This window comes from Rhipicephalus sanguineus, chromosome 6, assembly GCF_013339695.2.
Source record: "Rhipicephalus sanguineus isolate Rsan-2018 chromosome 6, BIME_Rsan_1.4, whole genome shotgun sequence".
In the NCBI taxonomy this organism is placed as follows: domain Eukaryota; kingdom Metazoa; phylum Arthropoda; class Arachnida; order Ixodida; family Ixodidae; genus Rhipicephalus; species Rhipicephalus sanguineus.
The window spans coordinates 86495677-86522833 of record NC_051181.1 but is presented as its reverse complement, the minus strand read 5'-3'; the positions used below and the strand labels follow the sequence as shown (position 1 = coordinate 86522833).

At 48.2% G+C, this 27157-nt stretch overlaps 1 long non-coding RNA gene across 1 annotated transcript; it reads right to left on the bottom strand.

The window, feature by feature from the left end:
- Positions 1-6682: 6682 nt before the first annotated feature.
- Positions 6683-26829, bottom strand: LOC119397949 (uncharacterized). Its single transcript, XR_005184688.2, has 3 exons — positions 26740-26829; positions 21769-21855; positions 6683-6900 (listed from the first exon to the last, which is right to left on the bottom strand). It is a non-coding gene; the product is annotated as an uncharacterized LOC119397949 (long non-coding RNA).
- Positions 26830-27157: the final 328 nt, after the last annotated feature.

The window sequence follows — 27157 nt, the reverse complement described above, 5'->3', positions numbered from 1 at the left end:
AGTAGTGCAAAATAAATAAAGCATACTTTGTAAATTCGAAAGTGTGTTCGGCGGAAGTCTGTGGTCGTTCCACTTACTATGCCATGGTATTGGAGGAATCCACATTCCGACGGTTGCCACCGCTGGACGCCACCGCCGCGTTGCGCAACAGTTGCCGAAAGCGCACTGGAAGCCGCAACGCGCAACTGTTGCTATGGGCCGCTGTGCTATCATGTGATTGCTGAGAGAGTGTGAGGGGGAGAGGCCACAGCTGGCACCATACCGGGGCATGGACGGACGGACGAACATCGGGAGTATGAGGAATTAAATGCTTTCGCCTTAATAGAACACTGAACTGTTCGTTCGAAAGTTTTCTAAAGCATCTTTTGCGCCGAAATGTCGTAGTACCTGTGCAAACGGTCGTGATTGCTCAACTAATGCACAAAAAATGGCAGCTCTTTAAAGTCATTATCCGCTGCGCTTCTAGGTGTTCTTACTCTTTTGAATTGTGGTTAGTAAGACGAACGCTTTAGCGGCGTCCCGCGTCGGAGGCGTCTACACGAGTGATGCAAAAAAATCACCACGTGATAACGTTACAATATGACGTCACCGTGACGTCACAGATCGCCAAAATTTGTGACATCGTTATGACGGCATCGCGACGTCAATACTACGTCACGTACCACGATGACGTCGTCGCATGACATCTTAGCTTGTGCAAAGGTGGGCCTATCGCGGAGGCTGTGCAAAACCAGGTGAGGCTTCTCCTTTCCTGGAGGCAGTGGAGAGGCACGTTAGGTGCCGAACGCTTTCGGAGGGTGGCGGGGCAGGATCAATACACATAGAGAGCCTGAATGACAGGAAACGGCCGGCGATTTTGGCTCCCTAAATACACCGACTTAGTAGAAAAACATGACTTTTGCCTTCCAGTCACCTTAGGTGAGCACATAATGAGCCCTGTGGTTTTTTTTTTATTTCATTGATAGAAACACCAAAAGTCAATATTAACGCGTTGTCAAAACATTGCAGTAGGTCAGTAAGTCAGTCAGTCAGTCTATCAACATTTTCAAGATGCCTATATGAGTGGTTAGAAATACATTACTGTTTTGAATGCTGCAATAATATCTCATTCCACAGAATAGTTACCATACTCGGCTAAATATTTTTTTACTCAAGTAGATGCTTACTTGATCGGTGAGGATTGTGATCCTTTCTCTGCATTTATGCGGACTGTCTTGTCATCAGCGTTAGGGTGTCCGTCTGGAGACTGATCATTTCACCTTTTTTTCACAAAGTTCATCCCGAAGATTACATCGCGAAAACACTGCTGTATGATGATGATGGTGACTGGGCAACTGAGACCGTGAACAGCCACTCGCGCTGTGTATCGTCTAGTCGGGGTTATCAGGTGGACTCCTGTCATGCCTATTCGATGACCGTCCGACTCGGTTCGACTGTCTTGAGTACAGCCACCAAGCATCCACTAATGACGGAGTAGTCGGCCCCTGTGGTGACCACTGCAACAACTGGGCTTTCGTCCAGGGTGGCTTGCAAGTCAGCATTTGATGTCCGGCTTCGATGTCGTTTTCTCACAGACTGTGCAGTCTGTCATTTGGCGTGGTCATAACTACTTCGGGTTGAAACCTCGAACCGAGGTACTGCGGCACTCAGCCGTGTCGTCGCAGCGTCGTGTTTGCGTCGATGCGTTGGTTTCTGTCGTAACGTCGAGTTGCGTGGAGGTAGCTGGAGGGTTTTCCGGTCTTCGCTCAAGAGCGGCATCATCTTCCGACATCAATGGCTTTACTTTCTCCTACGGGGGCTCGGATATCTACTTCTCACGTGCCCATGACACTGTGACGAGAAGGAGCGAGAATGGGGTGATGTCCCAATGTACATGTTTATAATATTTTATTGTGATAGCAATTATATGGGCACTCTCGGCTGATTTTTGCCGTCGCCGTCCCCGTCATGGTCTGTATATGTATATGCATGTATGTATATAAAAAAGGAAAAAAGGCACAATGAAAAATAAAGCAGAAGAAAAAATTCTGAAATACCTGACCACTCCCCAGCGTGCTGCTACAGTGGCACGACTGCGCCTCTCTGCCTGACGCACGCGGTGGCATATCCAGCGGCGGCGCCGCCATCTACCACTCTTGAAAGCTCTCTCTGGCTCTCCTCAGCAGCAAACATGACACACGAGGATGTAAAGAGTGTTCAGTTACTCAGCGCCGACGTGTTAAAGTAATTCACGCTGGGTTTGCAATTATTTTGGAGGTATTTTATGACTGCATTGAAGTGTTTGAGCTGGTTGTATGATTTCGGGCCTCTCGCAGTAACTAATGCTGGTAGCAGACGAAGGTCAGTTGATGCGTTGTAATTTTTTTCGCCCTTAGAGGGCCATTTGAGTAATGCGGCCATTTCGCCAGCATTAAATTTTGCAAAGCAATGGTAATTCCTGAAAGCGAATGTTCGCGTTATCATCGTGATGATAAAAAGCGCGCTGTTTACAGCGTAGGCTATGGCTAATTAAAGTTGATGTCAATGATCAGGTTAATAAAGTTGATGTTATCGTTACATCGAAAGCAGATAACATCTAAAACACGTGGTACACACACAAAAAAAGAAAAAAAAACGATGACGTGAAAAGTGCTCTCACTGTCGCAAACGATTTTATTGCAGCCACTTTTCATTTGCACAGAAGCCATTCCTTCTTTCGTTGCCTTGCCTTGGCAGTTAGTGCTCTAAACTGCTCTTAGGTATGGTACGTTGTTGGGCTAGTTGGCTCATAGATTCAGTGAACACGTTCAAACTGCGCGAAGATGACAACACATTAGCAGCATAGAACACATACGACGCGCAGTGTGTGCGGGTTCTGTTTCTAGCGTGTTGTCTTCGCGCAGTTTAAACGTGCAAACTGCTTTTGCATCGCACTTAATTTGGCCTTGCAATCGCATTGTTAGGTTTATCGTGAGACCACTTTCATCCCGTGATGACCGCCATTGCAGATATGCGTGTCACGCGGTTCCTGCAGAGTGATTATTTCGCCTTGAATAGTGACAGAAGCGCCAGCCACCTGCTTACCCAGCACCAACGCACTCGAGCGCAAAGTAGCGACACTGCAGTGCAGAACACAGATTTTTCCACAGTGGCTTCACCTGATAGCAAGTCGAGGGAACATGAAGTAAAATACACTCTGTCATCATCGTGAAGTCCATGTAGCACCCAGTGCTTCCCAGGCAGGTTTAGTTCCATCAACGCAACGATAGTCGCTGCCGCACGGACGTCATTGGCACTCGTAGGTTCCTCAACATATCTCGCCTCCGCAACCTCCCCACCCCACAAGCTTTATTTCGCTGTGGAACTTCGTCATCACTCTTCTTTTTTTTGGTCGTTCCTCTTGGGAGTGGGCTTCTTGTTCAGGTAAGTTGGCATATTCGGCGAAATTGTAGGAACTGTGTCTGGAGTGAGCGTACGCGCCCCTCGTGGAATGCAAACTTCCTTACCGTACATAGTGCTCGACAATGTAGTGCTCCTCAAAATACAGCTCACACACAGCTCAGTCTGCGGTTATTCCGTGCAAAAATTTCTCGCCTAAATCGCTGTGCCGGGTCTGCAGATGCCTTCAATAGCGACAGCTTTCTCACGCTGTTAGTCCGCGCGTATCCTGTGCTACGCCCTGGAGCGTAGCAGTGATGACGTTGCTTCGCACTCACTGACGCAACAGACCATGTTCACGTGAGGACACTCGCGAAAGACAACCAAAGAGAACGTAAGCGCCCGAAACAAACATCTGAAATGCAACGGTCGAGTGCACCCAAACTTGTCGCTTTCAAGAGTGCTCGACGACAGCGCCACCGCTTTGGGTGTCACTCCCGGTGACACGCCAAGCAAGGCGAGGCCCTCTCCGCTCTTTGCACTGAGTTCTTCTAGTTCACTGCAGCGCTGCGTTAGACAACTCAACCACACGCCATATATGCGCCGGCGAAATAACGGCGAGCTATTTATATACATCATGTTCCGCTGGTGGTAAGCAAATCTTGGAGGAGCGTGAGCGTGTTTTCTATCACGCAACGCTCCTAATTTTCTTTCACTTTGAAAAATGCCCTTGAGTGGCGCGCGACAAAGTGGCCCTTTTCTGTACCTACTCGTGATATGGAAGGAAAAAAAAAGAAAGAACACCGGGAACACCTTGCATCAGACGCCCCCGTGTGTCTGGAGACGCAGGGGGTAACTCCACGCGCCACAGTTTAAAAGAAAAAAAATCACAGCATATCCACGGAGTGAATGATGATGAGTGGGCGAAGCTGCGGAGGTTCATCGGTAAACCGTGAATCTTCCGTGAATTCTGCCCAGTACATCATCACCGACGTGAGATCGGGCGCGTTTATACTAAAGGTTCGATGAGTTATGACGACTTGCAGCTCATTTTAATTTTACATGTACGCTGTGAATTTTCATTGTTTAGAAAACCATTGCTTTAGAAAACACCTTGCGTCTTTCGTTAAGCAGCTGGCGTCTTTTTCGTTTTGCTTTAGAAACATCTGGCGTTCTTTCGTTTGTTTTTACAAAACATCTGGCGTCTTTCGTTGGTTTATTTCATCAATCAACGGCGTTTTGAACAAACATTTTTATTTAATCACGCACAGGAGAAATCTCACCAGGCACTACCTTGGAGGTAAACAATGGCTGCTAATGGGAATGAGAGACAGAAGAAGTCGGCTTTTAGCTAACACTTACACTTCTACAGAGACAGAAGAATTCGGCTTTTAGTTAACGCGCACGCTGCGAATTTTTTATTGTTCAACAACGCACAGGAGAAATCTCCCACCGGCACCACCTTGGAGGTCAAAGGGTAAGACTTGTTACTCACTACTACGAGCACGACGAGGGACGAACGGGTGCCGCCTTAAGGAGCTTCGCCCCTAAAAGAAATATCTACGAGCGTCTGATTCTCCATTGTCGACACTTGCAGACGCAGCACTCCCAGTTTTCTTTCAATTCGAATACTGCCCATGAGACCCGCCCGAAAAAGTGGCCATTTTCTGTACCCACTCGTGATGTGAAAGGAAAAAAAAACAAAGAACATCTGGTACACTATGAATCAGACGCCCCCGTGTGGCAGGAAACGCAGTGGGTCACTCCACGCGCCGCAGCTTGAAAGAAAAGAAATATCTAAGAGCATCTGATTCTCCATTGTCGACACTTGCAGCGCATTGCTCAAGCACATAGACGTAACAACAGCGACAGTTGTCAGTTTACGCTTGCCCTGTGAAAGTTTGTGCGTTCTTTTAGGGCATCCTTCTTTTAGGGGCGAAGCTCCTTAAGGCGGCACCCGTTCGTCCCTCGTAGTCGTAGTCGTAGTCCGTAACCAGTCTTACGCTTTGACCTCCAAGGTGGTGCCGGTGGGAGATTTTTCCTGTGCGTTGTTGAACAATAAAAAATTCGCAGCGGTAGCTAAAAGCCGACTTTTTTGTCTCTCATTCCCACTAGCAGCCATTCTTTACCTCCAAGGTAGTGCCTGGTGAGATTTCTCCTGTGCGTGATTAATCAATAACAATTTTGTTCAAAACGCTGTTGATTGATGAAATAAACCAACGAAAGACGCCAGATGTTTTGTAAAAGCAAAACGGAAGAACGCCAGATGTTTCTAAAGCAAGAGGAAAAGACGCCAGCTGCTTAACGAAAGACGCCAGATGTTTTCTAAAGCAATGGTTTTCTAAACAATGAAAATTCACAGCGTACATGTAAAATTAAAGTGAGCTGCAAGTCGTCATAACTCATCGAACCTTTAGTATAAACGCGCCCTATCTCACGTCGGTGATGATGTACTGGGCAGAATTCACGGAAGATTCACGGTTTACCGATGAACCTCCGCAGCTTCGCCCACTAATCACCATTCACTCCGTGGAAATTCTGCGATTTTTTTGCTATAGCGGCGCGCTGCGTGTATCGAGCTGCTTCTGGTTCTTCGTGTGACATTTCAATTTCTTGCTATCGCATTCATTGCTTCGCCCTTGAGGCAAAACTGTGACTTTTTCTAAATATTAGGTCGCGGAAGCTTAGCGTATAGAGACAGTAAAATTGGTAGATTAAATCACGATTTCAACAAAAGGCGAAACAATGAATGAGATAGCAAGAACTAGGAATGGTGCGACGCAATGCTAGCAGCTTACTACTTTAGGAAGCGCGGTCGGTACAGCGAGCGAAGTGACATGCGTGTAGTTCAATAAAAATTTGCGATGAGTGTGGAACACGCACAAAGGTATACCTGTCTGTTGATGCCCTTTAAAGCTACGGTGCACACGGCTCCGGGCAACGACGCCCACTGGTTCGGAAGGCGCATCTCTAGCCGTATCCACGCAGCACTCCACCGGCTCCTCTCCATTGGGCTCTAGTGCGACGAATGACGGCCGGTACGTTTTCTTTCTGCTAGAGCAGCTAGCGTCTGCAGCTCTTGCACGCTTTTACTCGCTTATACAACAGGCGACGCACAGGACGATGTTATCGATTTGTACTTTATGCAGAACATCACGGCGACAGCGACGACAAAAATGCACCTGAATTGTGCATAATAATTGCTCGCGCACTTAGAAGTGCCTCAGAACCTTGGATTACGTCGCATACGGTGATCCACATAAAAAAGTTATCATGCTTAAACGCAACCGAAGGAAGTGAGACACAAGGACGCCTTATTCTAGTGTACCTCGTAAGTAGTGTACAATTTATTGGATAATCAAATTTGCTAATAAAATATTCAACATCCTGGAAGTGACCGGCAGCTTGAATTGTAAAGAACCTGCTCATTACCGTATGGATTACAGTAATCCTGGTAGTGTTTCTCACACTCTTGTCGGGATGGTGCATTATCGACTTTGTCGTCCCAGTAATACAAACCGCACGTCTGGTTATGTCGCCAGCCTTATGAAAGAAAACACAGAAAACACAGATAACGCAGATTATACGCAATGTCTGCAGGCAACGATAAAATGTGCACGGTGTGAGGCATACCGCTGCACTGACACACGCACACCTACGCGCATATATATATATATATATATATATATATATATATATATATATATATATATATATATATATATATATATATATATATATATATATATATATATATATATATATATATATATATAAACAATAAAGTGCTAACAAAGGACCCGGAAGTAAAGTTGAAAAAAATCAAGCACGTAGGAAAAATTGTTCAGTAAAGGACTGACGTTTCGGCCGCGGGACCGGCCTTCGTCGGAGTGATATGTGATATATATATATATATATATATATATATATATATATATATATATATATATATATATATTATATATATATATATATATATATAGCGGCGCAATATAGGTGCACAAGTAGGCGAGATAGAACAAGCTCGAAAATGACCACGAGTTTTCACAGCCAACCTGTATGTACTAGGCAGTTGACAACTCAAATATTTACGTGGCACTAATTATCCATACAATGGGAAAAGACTAGCATGTCTGTGCCACAGAAATTGGCCAAACCACCGTACTTTAAACGGGCTAAGAATGGACTAAAAAAAAGAAATTGGTTGAGTATTTTATTATTTATGAATAAACAAATAAATGTATAAAGCGTGGTTGATCTCTCCGCCATAGGAATCGCTAGAACACGAAAGTGAAACGTGTGCTCACAGAAGTTGTTGAATGTTTGTTATACATAGACATATGAGAACTTGAACAATGTAGTATATTGGCGTTTGGCAGCTATAGCGGCCCCGGCAATGGAGCGCCAGTTTCGGTTTCAAGGAACATCCGAACTCGTAGCTGTTGCCGGGTGTCCTAAGATCTGGATGAACGAAGTGTGGTTGATGTAGATGTTCGCATTTTTATAGCAATGACAATTATATGGACACTCTCGGCTGTTTTTGCCGTCGCTGTCATGTCCCGGATGTGTATATATATATATATATATATATATATATATATATAATAAAGGCACCAAGAAAAGCAAATCAGAAAAAAACATCACAGCATATCCACTAAGTGAATGATGATGAGTGGGCGAAGCTGCGGAGGTTCATCGGTAAACCGTGAATCTTCCTTGAATTCTGCCCAGTACATCATCACCGACGTGAGATCGGGCGCGTTTATACAAAAGTTTGATGAGAGTTATGACGACTTGCAGCTCACTTTAATTTTACATGTACGCTGTGAATTTTCATTGTTTAATTACGCAGAGGAGAAATCGCACACAGGCACTACCTTGGAGGTCAAAATCCAGTGCCTATAAATACGGGGTGGTCAGTGAACGGTTGTGCAGCGCGAGCGGTCGGTTTTTTCAATCAAGACGCTGCCACGACGCTGCCTCGCGACGCTGCCTGTGTCGGTGCCGCTGCGCCGCGAGGCAAGATAGGGGGGGGGGGGGCGTAGGAGAGGAGAAAGAGGGGGAAGCGTAGGAGAGGAGAGAGCGATACATATCACGTACTGTCGCAGCGCATTCTCTTTAGGGAGCCTTCATGTGTGCACGCCCCCTCCGTTTTAAGACTGGTTACACACTACGACGGGACGAACGGATGCCGCTATAAGGAGCTTCGCCCCTAAAATTGCCCAAGCGCGCCACCAGGATTCGAAGCAGCGACCACTCGCTCCGCACCGTACTTCTTTAAAAAACTCGGCCACGCGTCAGCAGCTGTTTCGCGTCATAACAGTAAGCTTTTTATACACAGCATTTAACGCTAACGGCACGCAGAGCTCAGAGGTAACACCGTGTGCAGTATCACCCCCGAGATTATCTGAGGTAGCGCTTTAAAGAAACCATCCTACATTTTACTTCAGTTTGAAAGCTGCCCTTGAGACGTGCTCTAAAAAGTGGCCCAATTTGTACCCGCTCACGATGTACAAAATGCGCCGAACTCCACCGCGCGGCAGGAGTCGCGGAAGGGTCAATCCACGCGTCACAGTTTTAAATAAAGAGAAGTCTAAGAGCGTTGGGTTGTAGCGCGCTGCTCAAACATAAAGTAACAACCGTAACAGTTAGTTCGCGCTCGTCCTGTGTGTGCCTGTGCGTTGTTTTCGACTGCCCTTCCTCGTGTTCGAGCAGTGCGCTGCAACTGTCGAGCTGTTACCATTGTGAATTCGCTGTCGTCCTGTGTGTGTTCTTTTCGTCAATCCATTGCGCTCTATAGGCACGTTGCAAGTATCGAGCTGCTTGCCGTTCTTCGTGCGACATTCTAATTTGTTGCTATTGCATTCATTGCTTCGCCGTTGCGGCGGAACTGTGAGTTTTAACAGGAAAGTGTTTTATGCCGGGGTCCACCAAGACTTTCATGACGTATTTGCGTCACGGAAATACGTCAGCAAAATGAACATTATCAGATGACAAAGAAAAAAAACGATAGGAAAAAGTTCCGTTCACAGGAGTCAAACCCGCGACCTCTCGGCCTGCGCCGATGGCTGGCGGGCGTTTAGCCCACTGAGCTACCACCGAAAGCATTATCGAGGCTACATGGACGCGCCTTTTTATCTTTCACACTTTCCTCCCACAGCGTTCTTTGATAGATGGATGGATGAATGGATGCTATGAGCGTCCCCTTTATACGCGGCGGTGCCATGTGTGCCACCAGGCTATACCAGGCTGGAAAAAAAAAACTTGTTTGCCTCCGCAATTACCTCCGGCAACGCGCCGTTGCTACGACCGTCCCAATAGGCGCGTTTTCAACAGAAGTGTAATTTTGTCAACGCTTTAACAAACCGTGGCGGCCCAAGCGACGAAAGCAAGGAAGCCTTGCTCATAGTATCCATCCATATCGAGAAATAGCTCTCCGACGCTCTCCTGGCTGTCACACCCCGTTCCCCGCTCGCCCTGTGCCAGGCTAGAGAGAAGACCCGACGCTCGTCGCGTTTCTCTTCACGTTTTACGACGCTTTGAAGGAGTGCGTATCGAATATCAGTGTTACTGTGTGATTGTTGATGCCATCTTTGCGCGGGGTTCACCATATGTGGTGTCCAGGTATATCTTGACAACGTCAGCTACCGCAATGGTTAAATCATGATCATGGGCGTTAGTCGTCGGTATGGAGATGGGCCACCAGGTGCCAACCTGGGCGCGTTCACATGAAGCGGTGCTATATCTGCCAAACAACAATAGACATTGTACAAGTTCTCATATACCAATGCACTATAAACAATCAACTACTTTTGTGACGACGCGTTTCACTTTCGTGTTACACTCCGGTTCCTATGAAGGAGGGATCAGCCATAATTTTATTGTATGTCACTGTTTTTTCACGAAATTTCATTGAACTGTAAGGAACTCTTTGTTCGTTTATTTGTCTTTTTATTTCTTACTTTGTGAATTTTAAATCGGGCAAAGCGCGGAAACTGGCCGTCTTGTGTTAGTAGCACTTGCGTCCGCTCACCCTTGCCACTCGCTCAGAGATATCGCAAGTCGGATCGCGTTCGGTTATCTCGCTCGGTTGGCGTGCCAAGTATGAACACGGAAGATAAGACATTTAACGTGGCGTGCAGCGAACGGAAGCCGCAGTGAGCAACGTCGAGCAGGTCAACCACCATTACACGAAGATGGCTAAATTGGGGCATCATAAGTTTTGCTCGGCTTTGTGGTGTGTTAACTCACTGATTTACAGTTCCCCGAATGATTTGCAGGTTTCCTAGTGACATTTCGGTCCATTATTTGAGCAGGTATTCGTTTTGTATGAGTACATGAGTAAACCCAGTTCCTTACATGCCTAACGGCACTGGCATAAGCACAGTGTCGCTAGACTAATTCGCCATGACGACAGCTCCCTGCTGTCGGCAAAATGCGTTTAATAAAAGGCTTAAATGCTTGTTGGTTCGGCTATGCATTTTGTTCATCTTTTATTTTTGGCATGTAGTTCAAATGATACGAAGCAATTATAGGCTGATTCTATAGAGGTCGCTGCTATTGTGGTTTGAAGCGTGTGGCCACAAGGATGCGCTACAGTCCACCGAGCATGTATTTTTTTTTTGGTTTCCGCTTGCCAGCAGTCCACCTCGTTCCTCGGCACCAGTGCTGAACATGTTGTCAGAAGTGGGCTGCCGCCGTTTATGCGACATGCCTAACGACGCGGTATCCACCCCCGCCAAAGCCAAAGCGAACAACGTTCACGCGGGCGTATCTGGTTTGCGTTCACCGGGAAACTTCACGTTTTCTAACCCGTCAGAATGGCCAAAGTGGATTTCATAGTTCCAGGACTACGCCTTCGTGGCCGGCCTGCACAATGCCAGCGACGAGGCCCAGGTGCAGACCCTTCTTTACTGTATGGGACCGCAAGCCATAACCATTCTTTCTTGCTTGGGGATTTCGGCACCGGAGGCGCTTTCTTTCACGTCTGCCAAAGAAAAATTGGATTCGCACTTCGTGCATCCTGTAATTGAGATATACGAACGTCGTCGTTTTCACCGCCGCACTCAGCAGCCATGCGAATCTGTGGATGACGTTTTTTGCGGCGTTACGCAACCTGGTAAAGCAGTGCAGGTATAACAGCCCGCTTGTCGAGGACTGACTTGTTCGTGACAGATTCGTCGTAGGCATGAGGGACGAGAAGCTATCTGATCAATTGTGCCGGTGCACAAAACTTACCGCCGAAGAAGCGCTGCGCCAAGCTCGCATACAGGAGGACTCAGAGAAAGAGCGGTTATCATGCGAAAGATCGACTGTGGATAACGCTCTTGCCGTAACGCTAAACATCGATTCTGCTCGACGAAACGATACGCCCACCCCTTCGTCCCGTTCTCGCTATCAGTCTGAACAACCGGCTGCGCTATCGTGTGGCTTTTGCGGGTGCCAGCGGCACCCTCGAAAAGACTGTCCGACTAGAAAATTGATCTGCCACTACTGCAGAAAGCTAGGAAATTTTGCCGAAGTTTGTATGAAGAAGAAACGACCTGCTCGGTTCCATCGAACTTCACAACGTGGATTCACGCCGGGCAAGGTACACGGAAATACTTGTGAACGGGCACCCGGCCGAGTTTAAGATAGACTCTGTAGTGTCGCCGTCTTTCCCATGCCGACCACGGGTGCTGCATGCCGTTGAAGGGGAGGCCTTACGCCCTGGCGAACAGTCTTCACGTTCTCGGTACCTTCAAAGCAACTTTACAGTGGCGTGACCGGGCCACAGTGCAGACCTTGCATGTGGTTGACCGTCAACGTACACAACCACTTTAGCTGCCTGCAATTGAAGCCTTTGGGGTCGTTCAGTTCGTAGATTCTGCCGAGTGCGTTCATTCCCCTAAAGCGAAAATTTTCCAAGGACTGGGAAAATTTCGGCAAGCCGAATACCGCATACGCCTCAAACCCGGCGCTCGTACATTTTCCTTCAGTGCCCCAAGGCGGATTCCAATTCCGTTAAACGACGTTGTCAAGAAAGAGCTGGATGAATTGGAGTCGCAGAACGTCATAATTAAGGTAGAGACGCCAACGGAGTGGTGCTTCGGACTCGTCGTCGTGCCCATGTCATCTGGCGGCTACAGGATCTGCGTCGATCTGACGAAGCTGAATGAATAATAATAATATCTAGGGTTTAACGTCCCAAAACCACCATATGATTATGAGAGACGCCGTAGTGGAGGGCTCCGGAAATTTCGACCACCTGGGGTTCTTTAACGTGCACCTAAATCTAAGTACACGGGCCTCAAACATTTTCGCCTCCATCGAAAATGCAGCCGCCGCGGCCGGGATTCGATCCCGCGACCTTCGGGTCAGCAGTCGAGCGCCATAACCACTAGACCACCGTGGCGGGGCGAATCTGAATGAAGTAATTGAAGGGAGCGCTTTATATTGCTAACGGTGGAACAGATTCTATACCAGTTAGGTGGAGAACAGGTGTTCTTCAGGTTGGATGTACAGTCTAGCTTCCATCATGTGAAGCTGAGTGCCGACAGCCAGGAACTCACGACTTTTATCACGCCGTTCGGTCGGTATTGTTATAAGAGGTACCACTTTTGGTATTTCCACGGCACCAGAGTATTTCCAGCAGGTAATGTCAAGAATTCTTGAGCGCTTGCCTGGAGTCGTGAACATGATTGACGACATTCTAATCTCCAGAAAAGATCGTCAGGAGCACGACGAGCGCCTGAATGCCGTCCTGGCCCGCCTGGAAAAGGAGAGTGTCACCTTCAACGCAAAGAAGTCCGCGTTTCGGGTCAACTCAGTGAAGTTCCTTGGGGTAGTGGATGGAGCGGACGGGATTTCGTCAGACCCAAACAAGGTTAAGGCTGTCAGGGACCAGGTGCCACCGACCAACGTCAGTGAAGTACGACGGTTATTTGGAATGACCAACTACGTCGCACGCTTCATACCTCACTTATCCGACGTTACGGAGCCCATTCGTTCCCCTTTGAACAAGAACAGCACCTAGACTTGAGGTCCCAGTCAAGGAATGCCTCCTCACGACACAAATTGCTGCTGAGCTCCGACACGTGCATGACAAAATACGATTCCTGCTACCACAAAGTAGTATGTGTGAATGCCACTTCCTATGGCCTGGGAGCGGTACTCCTACAGGACCAGCCTGAAGGTACTCGACGGGCTGTAGCGTACGCTTCAAGGGCGCTCACTCCGACAGAAGCACGCTATAGTCAGACAGAAAAGGAGTGTCTCTTCGTGACTAGGGCCGTTTCACAGTACGATCAGTTCATTTGCGGTCTCACCTTCGAAATAGAGACAGACCATATTTCGCTTGTGACCCTTTTGGGTAGCAAAGAACTAGAACTCATGCCACCTCGTATACAACTAATGCGAATAAAACTGATACGTTATCAGTATGTGGTGAAATATGTGCCTGGGAAGCACTTGGCTACGGCAGACACTTTGTCACGAGCTCCCTCTGAATTGCCGACTACCCGCATAGTACAGACGTTGGAGCTCTTCGTCAGCGAAGTGTTTAAGGAATTACCGCCTCTGGTAGCGAGACACCTAGAGGATGTGCGCATGCATCAAGCCGAAGATGGAGTTTTTCTCTGCGGTCATGACCTACTGCACGAAAGGATGACCAGACAAAAGCAAGGTGCCTGTGCAGGTCACTCCGTTTTGGAAGGAGAGGGACAGGTTGAGCATATACGACGGCATCCAGCCTTGCGCCGGGACATTCTCGTCCTCTTACACAAAGGGCATCAGGGTGTGCGCCGCTGCCAAGAACAGGTCAGAGAGTCTGTGTGGTGGTCTAACTGTAATATGCAGGTTAAGCACATAGTGTCGCAGTGTGCAGTATGCGCCGAGACTCGAGGTTCAGCTGTCCGATCCGATGTGGCCAACGGGTACACCTGACAGGCCATGGAAGCACCTTGGCGTCGATGTCCCTATTGCAAAAACCAGCGCCGTTCCAGTACCCCCAGCGTGATACCAGTACGTTTTTTGGCACTGGATTGCACTGAGAACACTGGTATACGCTCGAATTCACTGGGACTCCGGTGAAAGCACTGGGAAAGAGCTGGGTCGCACTGGTAGGGGCACTGGCTTTGCCGCTGTGACGCTGGCGCTCACTGGGAAGCGCTGGAGACGCTAGAATTTTTACTGGCGTGCGCTGGCACATACTGGAGCCTGCAATGTTTCTGCCAGTGCCGCGCGCTGCTTTCAGTATCATGCGCGGCAGAATTGCTTTGGTATCGTTGAATATCGAATGTTTGATTCGATGGTACCGATAGATGCTATCCTAACGGGTCCCAAACATGTGTCACAAATTCTAGCTTGGCAGAGAACGACGATGAGATGGCACTATTTCTATAATATACGTGACATGTGAAATCACGGTCACTTTCAATGTTTTCCTGTCGAATGTGGAGAACAATATTTAATAACCAAAAGTAGCCAACACTGATCATTTTGCTTTCTAGCACGCTTGTTTTTTTTATTCATGCAGTGCCAATAACGCCGTTAATTTTTGCGGAGCACGTAGCAGCAATGAACACACACGTTGTCTTCATCTCCGCCCACTAAAAGAAAAGTAAGCACCGTCTCCTTCCCACCCCAGGAAAGAGGCAAGCGGCGCGACTGGCACGACGGACGGTGCCCGGGGGTTGAACAAAAGAAACTATACGGCACTATACACACAATGAAGGAATCCCGGCGGCACACATGCCTGAAAACTGGTCGTGTTGTCAGATGCAGTCTTTCTTTACCTCGATGCGCCGCCGGCGCAGGGACGGCGAGCTGCCACAAAGACACCGCGTAGTGTGGGAAGGGTGCCCGATGAAGAATTTCCAGCGCGCGGTAATTGTCCGGTGCATCTCGCTGAAGGCTGAACGAAGCAGTGCACAAATGACTGCCTCCTCCGAGCAGCCATGACTGCAAATAGTTCGCCTCCAGGCCATAAAACCATCAAACTCAGCCGAGTGTGTCAAAGACGATTGACGAGGGAACTGACAGCCTTGAAGGTTTCAGGACACAATTGCAGTGTTGTTGCCGCATCTGGTGTGTTTCGGAGAGCGTGACTGCGAAGAAAGCAGGGCAAATGCCGCCCTACCATTCCGACGGCCCAGCAGCGCCAAGCCGTGAAGCCGATCATAACAGCACTGAATAGTAATAATTGCTGGTGTTCTAAGTCCCGAATCCACAATATGTTTATGACAGATGCCGTAGTGCGTGGCTCCAGAATTTTCGACCATCTGGTTTTCTTTAACGCGCACCTAAATGTAAGCAGATGGAGCTCTAGCACTTTGCCTTCATCGAAATTTCGCCGCGACGCCGGGATTCTATCTCGCGATCTTTGGGTCAACAGTCGAGTACAATAACCACCAGATGACCGCGGTGGCTACCAAAGCACTGACTGCGCGACATGCGCTGTCGACGTCGTTGCCTTTTTATGGCGCATATTGCAGCAGTTTTATTAGCCGGTGATCGTACTCGAATAGCCGCCATCCGGGAAGAGCAGTGAAACGACCACAGCTTGGATGCCATCTTCGGTTGAGCTCCCGACCCTACAGGCAACAATGACCTGTGTTATCCAATATGACCTTCTCTACATAAAAAATACGCCGCTGACGGTGCGCGTCTCCTTTACGTGGTCCCTAAAGATTGAGAACTCATGTGCTCCGTGCTATGCACGATGACGCGAGCGCTGAGCCCATGGGTTTCGCCAAAACATACCATCGCATTCAGGGTGGATTGTGAAACTCTAGTATGTGACGGATTGCAGAAAAGCATGCGACCAGTTGTGATAAGTGCCATAAATTGAAGCACCGTAATACTGGTTCGGTCGGGCTCCTTCATCCTTTGAAAGTAAGTACATTTATTCCCTTTCCAGGTGGTTTGAGTTGACATTCTTGGTCAATTCCCGCGCTCATCAAAAGACAACCCGTTAATGGTCAACTTTGCGTTGGACATCTGACGCGTTATGCTTAAACCACACCGACTGCAACACTCACGGCTGTCGATGTTTCAGGCATTTCTGCTGTGTTCTTTCATACTGCGTAATAGACCGCCTCGTATTACTCTGAGCGATCGCGGTCGTCAGTTTGTGGACGACGTAGTTGAAGAGCTCTTGCGTCTCGGCGCTTGTCAATTTAACCACTCCACCTCGTACCATCCGCAAACAAACGGTCTCCTCGAGCGGACCAAAAGAACATGGACCAAGATGTTTTAGACGTATCTCATTTCAAGGCACAAGAATTGAAATCGTACCAAAATACCATTGTACCATTTATCGCATACGCCTACAATACGGAAAAGCGTGAAACCACCGCCTACATTCCCTGCTATCTGCTGTACCATAGACCACCCCACCGCTTTCTTGACACCATTCAGCAGTTTACTGCCCATGGGAACTCTTCTATCGCGCAGACTCTCCTCCGCGCTGAGGAAGCGCGTCACAGTGCTCAGCCCCGTACGTTGGCATCCCAGGACCGTTTCAAGATCAGATACGATTCAGGGCACAAGGATGTGCCATACGGCAAAGACGATAAAGTGTGGCTTTAGACACCACTGCGCAAGCGTGGCCTGTACTAAACGTTTCTGGCTCGTTACACCAGCCCTCTTGTCATCGGTGATCACCATGGTGATGTGACCTTCCATAGCTCGGCTCCTATTTCAAGGGCACGGTTCTAGGCAGATGCATCTTGTTCGCGTCGTCCGCCAGTAGCGCTGTCATCCCCGCGATTCCGAGTTCACATATCCGTTATTCGCCCAGCGGGCTTCGTCTGTGGGGGGAGGAGTGCTACGCTAACTCGACAGGGAGGACGAAAGACGAGGAGGAGGAAGAGCGCTTGTTTTTGGAGGGGATCGGTGTCGGTGCAGCAACCCATCAGCTGTTTCCGTCAGTCCATATTTTAATAAATACATCTCATCATAAAACAGTAGAACTCGGCTGGAGTCGTGAAGCTAATGCATAGGCACTTGAGCAGCAGTAGTCCATGATAGAATATAGGAAGGTGCTTTTCTTAAAGACGATAGTCTCTCTTATGGAACTTAAACGCAGAAATTTTGGTCTGTCTGTCTGTCTTTCTGTTTGTCTCTCTGTCACCCGATTCAGCCACCCGGCCAAAATTGAACCACTCGCCCAAGGGCCAGCCACCTTGAACTGGTGTGTAGTTACATACGTTTGTACATTGTCGGTCAAAAGCAAACATTTCGCATATCTGAGGCGCAACTTCACTACGTAAGTTTAGGTGGTGTGTTCCTTTATGAGAAAATACATATGTGAGCACAATATTCACAGCATTCGTCCTTCATCTTCTTCACCTGTATATAATCATCATCACTGTGAGCGTCTTCCTCGTTCGTAGAATTGGTCAGGCGGCCCTGCTGAATAAAAGGCGTCGAGTCATCGCATTGCTGCCGTCTTTCGGAGTGGTCGAGGCTGCTTTTGATTCTCAAGTCCTCTACGCCATCGAGTTCCCTGGAGCTTCGTTCAGGTGGCCGTTTGCTCAGCGTACCCGCTGTCATGGGCCAAGACACGCTGCCTGGACCATCCGCCAACCCCGTCCAACCACCCGCCCCCGCATGGACCGTCACCGCCCGGCAGCGGGACCCACCCATCTTCTCCGGTCTCCCACGCGACGATGTCGAAGTATGGCTCAAAAAATATGACATGACCAGTGTGTAAAACCAATGGGACGCACCTCAAAATCTTCGTCACGTCGCCTTCTATCTGTCCGACGTAGCAAAAACGTGGTTTTTAAACCACGAGGGCAGCTTCGCTGACTGGCCTACCTTCACTCGACGAATTCGGAGGATTTTCGGGACCCCAAACATCCATTCTGCAGTCTCGAAGAGGAAGCTCGACGGCCGCGCACAACATCCAGGAGAGACGTACACCTCGTACATCGAGGACGTCCTTGCCCTTTACCGTCGCGTGGACTCGACTATGAAAGAGGCTGATCGGGTTCGACACGTCCTTAAAGGGATAGGCCACGTCTCGTTCAACGCTCTGGCCGTCAAAAACCCCAGCACAATCGAGGATGTCATCACGAATTGCCAACATCTCGATGAACTACAAGCCAGCCGATTGCAACCCGACGCCTGTGGCTTCCGGCCTTCTTCGGATGCGGATTTCCGTACGTTGATTCGCACTTTGATTCGCGAGGAGCTTCAAGCGCAAGGACTGTCATGTCCGCCAGCCCCACAGCCTCGCTCTTTGTCTACTGGTCTGCGCGACATCATCAAAGAGGAGCTGTCCTCCATGGCTTGCGCTCTCACGTCTGACATTCAGACGCCACCACCTCCGCCCCCGACATATGCGCAAATCGCTGCCATGCAACCTTCCTTGGCTCAGAGCGCGCAACCTGTTCCTGCTCAGACCAACTTAGCTGCATTTGCGCCACGTCCGCCTGTCCCACCTGCTCCTGCCTTCTACGCCCCCTGGCGCTCGTCTCGCCCGATATGTTATTATTGTTGCATTCGAGGCCATATTTCACGATATTGTCGCAAACGCCAGCAGGCCGAACGCCGCGGCTACGGCGTATACGAAAGAGATTCGACGTCCCCTCCTAACCAGTACCACCGCCGTCCTTCAACGCGTTCCCTCTCCCCGTCTTCTCCAGCCGGCGCACCTCGAAAGTAACGCTCAGGTCCCCTCTGCGACGCTCAACATCACCTCTACGACCGGTCGCCCCTCTCTCTGAATACCGCTCGGAAAACTAGCTGGTGCAGTTTTTGGAGGGAAAGCTGCATCGCTCGGACAAACACCAACACCTCCAGAGGGCCCAGCCAATTTGTTATTAGTGTATGCTGAAGGGGTGCCTATCCAAGCATTGGTGGACACGGGGGCCGCTACTTCTGTAATTCATGCTGATTTGTGTCGTCGTCTCCGTAAGGTTACTACACCTTATAATGGCACTCCCTTACGTAGCGCAAATGACTTTACGATACGGCCATCAGCACAGTGCACCGTTCGAGTTTTCATTGAAGGGATCAGGCACCATATTCAGTTCGCCGTGTTGACCTCCTGCGCTTATATGCTTATTTTGGAATGGGACTTTCTTTCTGATGCTGCCGCTTCCATTTCTTGTCGACAACGCCTCGTACATATGCAAGAAACTGATGCTACTGGCGCGGATTGGTCACGCCATTGCCTACAAACCGTCCAAGATTCCATGGTGCCACCTGGCCACGAGCATGTTCTTACGGTTGCTTCATACTTCATTGACCACGGTGATGTTCTAGTCGCTCCATCAGCCCGCTATATATCCAAAGGAATTGCACTAGCATCGTGTCTTGTTCGCTTCACCAATGGCACCGCCTTCCTCGCTGTACTCAATGTCACAAATGAGCCGATTCTGCTTCCTGAAGGCGCTGTCGTAGTTTGCGGCGTGGACACACAACCTGTCTCTGTAGTGGCTATGTAGTCACATATGTGAGCACAATATTCACAGCATTCGTCCTTCATCTTCTTCACCAGTATATAATCATCATCACTGTGAGCGTCTTCCTCGTTCGCAGAAATGGTCAGGCGGCCCTGCTGAATAAAAGGCGTCGAGTCCTCGACATTGCTGCCGTCTTTCAATACGTAATTCTAAAGACCCTAGTTTCTTAATTAAGCTGCGCTGAAAATGCGGCTGCGTTGAAAATGCAACGCTATGACGGCGACGAACGCCCTCTGACAGGGAAGAAGGAAACCATCTGCACAAGCTCATGTTTGCCGACGCATGCCAGATGGCGCTTATATCTCACGCAGCCCTCGTCTATCGTCTTCCGGCGGGATTTGCAGCGTAGCACGCAGATACGCGGCAAATTTTTTGTTTAAATATTGTTTTTTATTTTAACGCTTCGCTTTCTATTTCGATTTGTATTTCGGATCGTGGGAGCAGCTATTTAGCAGCAAATGGAAGAGCTCAAACAGCGTTCTCTCGAGTTTCTGAATTCTGAGGTGGCATGTGTTGCTGCTCCATGTAATACCTGTTTGACTGCTGATATATTTGACGTGAACTTATCAGCTAGAATAGTCATGTATTTCACGACATGTGTTAGGAATGTATTTTTCGTACCATAAAGAAAGCAAAAGCGCATACTATGAACACTGGCTGACTTAATTTTTCTGAGCTTCCAAAAGTCCACATAAGCATCATTAGGAAACAACCATTTAAAATTTCGGAATCATTGTCGCTGTTGCCTCACAGCATCTGCATCAGTCCCTAGTATTTGTTCACTAGAAAAAGATAGCGACTAAATGTGACACCCCCCTCCTTCAATAACCACATTGATGCTTGTGTAAAATGTGGATTCTTTACAACTATGATACAGTCACAAGATACCTAAATAGTACCTAAGAGAGCACCTAAGATACATGTATCGTCAATAATGCCCAGCTCTGACGCTCGTGCCGGCAGCAAGCCTCTCTTCTCCCTCCCTCGCATGGTCGGCTCGTCTCGTGCCGGCAACAGGCCTCTCCTCTCCCTCCCTCTCCTCGTCCCCTCCCCTCCCCCCTCTCCCCCCCAACAGGCTACCCCCTTTCCTTGAGTATTATCACTTCCCTCTCCGATATGGCTAAAGAAGGATGACTAACGCACATAGATGCCTTCGTGTTAATATGGAAAGCCTCAGCAAGTTCTGTAAGCGCTTGTGCTGTTCACTTTCTTGTCTTGGTCTTTTTGCGCTACTGTTACACCATTATGAATCAGTACCAACTAGCTCGCCTTTCCGTTTTGTTGAACTTTCACAAAGTCAAGCCGACCGCAAGTCTTCCGGAAAGTTGTCGCGCTTTAGGGGCGGCGGCGAAACTGTTCGGACCCTGGCGGAAGTCAAGTTCAAGCCAAATTTTATCTCTCCCTTCGGGAGTAATACACTCACCTGTTGAGAGCGGGCGTCGATGTTCAAACGCATCATCGCCAAGAAAACTTATTTTGTGTTATATTTCTGTCTTTACGGTGATGATTATCTTACGAGACAAAGAGAAAGACCACAGGCGTGCACAGGGTTCCCCATCAGAGGGGGGGAGGGGCGAAGGTTCATTGCAGCGTACCCCCTACTAAGTCAATCAATGTACAAGGCAGAATTTGCCGCCCCCCCTCTTAGGTGATTACGCATGTCAATGTATGGGGCAGATTTTGCGCCGCCCCCATTTTAGGTGACAAAGGGGGGCAGCCGCCCCCCTTGCACACGCGTATGAGAAGGACAGACAGTTTTGTGGTTGAGACGGCATGAAAGTCCTCATGCATTTAACAATGGTAAATTGTGCTTAAATTCATAGTAGGAGGCGGGCCAAATTTCCCAGTTTGCAATAAGCGTAGATCTGGAATGAAATGTACTGCTTTCACGGGGATTCATTTTTTTTGCTACGCACAAGTTGAAGAAAAGGCCGAGGTGCTTCTAGTAAAAACTCACCTGCCTTTATTTGCTGAGTGTAAAGTATTGCACAGTGACCATCAAAATGCCAATAACCCAGTAAGTACTCTAAATCAGTTCCTTGCTCTGTAAAAAAACAAAGGATAATCTTAGAAAAGATGACCAAGGGTAGAACACAACAAATCGTCTGCCGAACATCTATCTGCCTACGACAAACCAGGGGGCCTAAAAGCTCGTACACACCGGAAGTGCTCAGGGAGGAAGCGAAGAGAACCTCCTTGCTCAGTAGGTATAGCCGGTGGATAATAAGGGGGTTAACCAATCGCTCCTGGCCCGGTTTTTCCGCGCGCGCGGCCTACCCACTCCTACAGCCAATCAAAGCTCAAGGACAAAAGCCGGCTGAGGCATCCACAAAGACAGCTGGATTTCGTGTGGAACATTTCATGGATACCACACACGACAGCAAACTTCTGGAGTGCCGACAAGAAAGACACTCCCTGTGGTGCTGCACATCGCGCGTACGAAAGTGAGGAAGCAAGGTATACGCATCATTAGTTGTCAAACGTTTTTGTAAGATTGGGCGAACCCACCAGCGACGACATTGCCGCGCTTTTATTAACGTGATAGCGTTAGAGAGCTCGTTTCGCAGAAATTCCGCCGTCTGGCTCGGTGACGGCGTCGCTCATGAGCGAAAAATCGTCCTTGACCGAAAAATCAAGAAAGATGCAAATAAATAAACAATAAATGTCGTCGGTCCCATTGAGGATCGAACCCGTTCCATTTGCGTGGCAAGCAGGTGTCCTACCACAAAGCCACGATGTTACTTGCAACTGCTTCGAAAAAAAAAGAAACACTACATAAATGTCATGTAGTGGAAGGAGTCTCCTTAACGCATTTTTTTTCGGCAGGTGTAACGACGAAAATGAGCCATACGTTCGCTCGTTATATCGGATATTACTTCTAACAGTAGATACAAAAATCAGCTTTAACGAACCGTCAGGCTGGCTCGCGCAAAAATCAAGGTACAAAAAAAATTACAGCATATCCACGGGGTGAAGGATGATGAGGGGGGCGAAGCTCCGGAGGGCATCATGGGTAAACCATGAATACGAGTAATTCGCCCCACTAAAGTAAGCACGTGAGAAATGTTAAACATCAAACTTTCTCGCATCGGCTGCTCAACAGTCACCTGTGAAGCGCCGGCGGTGGGCATTTCTCTTGATGTAGGGCTTGGCTGGAGAAGTTCCAGAGGGATGGCCTCGGGACTAAAGCCTCGCAGTCGGCGACTGTAGCGGTGGACAGGAGTATCCACTGCAGGAACGGGTTGCGGGATCGGACTGGCAGAACCGCTTCGTGAAGGGGTGGTGAGCATCAGGCGTTGAAGTCCGAAGAACCGAAGACCCGAGCGTCGTATTCCTCAGAGAAATCGTGGTTGCTGCTCGAGCTTCCCACTTCGTCGTCCTCAGTTATCTAGCCGGCCTTGAGCTGTGTTTTCATCATATACAAGTACCGCCATCTAGCAGACACTCCACGAACTAATCATATACAAGTACCGCCATCTAGCAGACACTCCACGAACTAAAAGAGAGGTGGCTACTACATACATCGGGGACGTACGACCCACGGCTTAAGGAGCTTCGCCCCTAAAACGCTTGGCCCGCGCGGAAAGCGCAGCACGGTCACAGCTGGTCAAAGCTGGAAGAGCGGCATTTCTAGAACCCGTTGTAAGCTCTGTTAGGGCTACTAAAACAAGTACACTAGCAAGGAACCCACTACGCCATACATCATAATTTTTGTGAAGTTGGGAAGCACCGGCTACGCCACTATTTGTCATTTTTCGGAGAAGGTACCCAGGTGTACGGAATTATGTGCACTTTGTTATTGCGGCGGCTGATGACGAGAAAGACTTATGTTTGTAAACTCGACTTGCTGCGCAACCTGCTGGTTGCGCAGGTTCTTTCCTGTTGGTTGCGCAGCAAGTCGAGTTTCCAAGTATGAACCAACTAGTCTGCAAAGAATTTTGCTGCAAGACTTATGGCTAAGCCCTTTTTATTGGGTTGGAAGCTTTATACAATCCACTAGTTAAGCAATTCTCAATGTGTGACGCCCGGTCGTTACTGCACTCTCCTTACATGCTATATAGCATATCCTAACCTGAGAAAGAGAGAGAGGGGAGAACGAAATTTATTGAGGCCCTCAGAAAATGAATCATGGGGCCCGTATGGCTACCTTGGAAACTAATACAATTACACTTGCAATGTACCCACTACTGTACAAATCATCATAATTTTTCCAAAGTAGGGAAGCAGCCACTATGCCGTTTTTTTCGTCATTCTGCGGAGAACCGTGCATCCGCTAAACACCTCTAAGGCCTTATGTACACTTTGTTGATGCTGTGGCTGATGAGGATGAAGAAATATGGCTGAGACCTTTTTAATGAGATCGAAGCATTCAACAACCCACTCGTTGTACAATACGCACTGTTTGACATCTGGTTGTTGTTTTGCTCTTCTACTGCTCTAGATTATTAATGTTATTGCGGTTCCTTCCCGGCATGAAGCCTGTAGATGTTCTTTCTGCAATGGAGTTTCAAGCAGCGGCATGCTACTGTGGTGGAATAGTGGGATCCCACGCAGACAGCCCAGGTTCGAACAGAACCGCGAAGGACGGACACCGCCGGTGGTGGTGGCGGACAACTACGGTGCCAAAAATGGCTGCTGTTGTGATCTCATAACAGCTTTCGCTGTAAAACGCATCATTATAGGCGTCAAATCCACTAAAAACGACATAAACCTTACTTTTCTTTCCTAGCATTTTAAACTTCGGTTCGCACGGCGGCGAAACCGAAGTCTTCTGAGCTCGATATCTGAACTCCCCGCAACTTTTCCAAGCCACTGAATGATATGGCTGTGAATTGCTTTTCAACACTCATTCTTGCTTTTCGTGCCAACTTTCGACTTTGGAGTTTCGCCCGAACTAAATATTTCTTCGTTACAGCCGACATCGCGGTAGCTTTGGCGTATTCGGTTCCTTTTTAAAAAGAATTATGCCACTTGAATGAAGCGTGACCACAAAGTCTGTATTTAGTTCGCGTTATAACAGATACATTGCTACATCGGTGTTCTTTATGACGCGGTTCACCTAAGGCGCTGTTCAGCAATTGAACTATTTAACCAGGCCCTTTTATAAGGTAGTATTGAACCGTTGCACTTTCGAGAGCAACCTGGTCGTTTTCTTGCTTCACGTATACAGATGCCCCAGCCATCTCTAGGCAGAGTTTAAAAATGCGCCGCCGCACACTATGACTACGCGACCAAATGCATGTTGCTGTATGTTGCCTGGAGTAAGCCACAGTATTTCTTTGTTTTCATCTTAATTGCCTAATTAGGCCTTTTTAATTAACTAGCTTCCGAAGCAACAATGCTGGGATAAATGCGTCAATGAGAAAGTTGTAGGTTGGTTTGCAAAACGTCCGAGTAGACAGTTTTTTACTTTCTATCAAGTATTAATGTATCTGCTTAAGGTGCTCGAGAAATTCAAAAGAAAAAAAACACCACGTGACATCCCCACCTGAGCGCCTATACGCTCCGTGATTGCACTGCTTCTCAACGTTCCGCGTGGAAACGAGCATATCACTTGGCCGGGTGTACTGCCTCAACAAGACAATGATGATGGTGGTGGCTGTGCGATAACGCAAGTTTTGCTAGTGGCAACACAGTTGATAACCGTTACGTCTGCTCAACGCTGTCGTGAGCCGTCGCGAGCCGTCGCGAGTGAAGCATATCGTTTGTACGCGGAACTTTAGGGAACACTGCAGTCACGTCACGCATAGACGCATAAGCGGGCATGCCGCATGCTATTGATTTGTATTTCTCGGGCATCCCTAGTAAGCAAAAACTTCAGGCAGTATCGTTGCTTCAGAAGTTAGTTATTTAAACATGCCTAATTAGTAGGGGTGTGCGAATATTCGGGTTTCGAGTTCGAATCGAATAGTAAATATTTGAAGTTTCGAATAATACGACAGGACGAATATCTAAAACGCGACAAAGGCTAATGGTGCAACTTGGTTAGGGTGGGGTGGCCAAAACTAAAGCTAACATCGTTACAGTAGGCCTTTCGTTAAAATGTTCACTGACATCCTGGTTAAAAAGCGAGCGCCTGCTGATCCTAAAGAAGATTATGTCATTGCCCCACGTAGAAAAACACATCAAATAAATGTCAAGGCCTTCACAACTTCGTTCCCGAAACGAAGGCACAGACATCTTGCGTATTTCGGTCGCGTATGCCGCAAGCGCCGTAAAACATGCTGCCTGTGGCCTGCGGAACCCTCGGTCATTGGCCTTGCATGTAAGTATTTATTCACGCTGGGCAGTCGCCACTGCTGCACCGAACCGCCCGTTCAGAAACTTACATCGTTTTGGCACTCAGTTAAAACGCTGCTGTGAACAAGCGCCCGAACATAGTTTGGCCCGGAGCACCCATGGCGATGAAGCAAAACATTAAAGTTGTCCCATGAGCCGTATTGAGCGACCACGGCAAAAAAACTAGCTACCGTACCCCCCTCTGTTAGGAGGTTTGGAGTGGCGCTGCTGACTGGAATAGCCACTCTTCTATCAACATGCTTGCGAGCCCATAAAAAACTGAAACAAAAGCCACTCTCGAACAAGTGCGTAATAAAACTCTCTGTACGCCTTAGCGTCCCCGATTTTTCGTTTGTCTTGCCGTAAGTGGCGGCACACATTTCGTGTAAATATACTATTCGATATTCGATATTTGTGGCCACTATTCGGCACTGTTCGATTAAAATTCGATTCGAAGTGAAATTTCACTATTCACACACCCCTACTAATTAGGCAATTCAGCGGAAAACAAAAATAGTGTAAGTTACTCCATGCAATAGTCAGCAACATGCATTTGGTCGTGTCGTCATACAGTGCATCGGCATATTCTTACGCAAACTCTGGCTATAGGTACCTGAACTACTCTGCAGAATAGTGTAGAACGTCTTACCGCTCACTCCAGCCACCTTAAGTGCAGCGCCTTCTAGCTCACTTGCAGCCTTCGGAGTAAATTGTTCCGTTTAATTTTTGTGTATGTTGCCTGCAACAAAGAAGTGGGTGTTTATTCTATAAAGATACGGAACAAGAAATGAATATATCGTGAGTTTGGAAAACAAAAAGGACCCCGGTTTGCGCGGAACACGCAGCACAGTCACAGCGTCAGCTAGAGGAGCGGCCTTTCTGCAGCCCGTTGAAATTTCTCTCGGGACGACTACGGCAAGCAAAGCTCCAAGGCACGTACTACGCCATAAATCATCATGCCTCTGAGAAGCATGGAAGCACCCATTACGCTAGAATCGATCTATTTCAGAAGTAGCGACGTAACCCACTACGCGTCTGTTAGCATTATGGGCACATATGTACATATT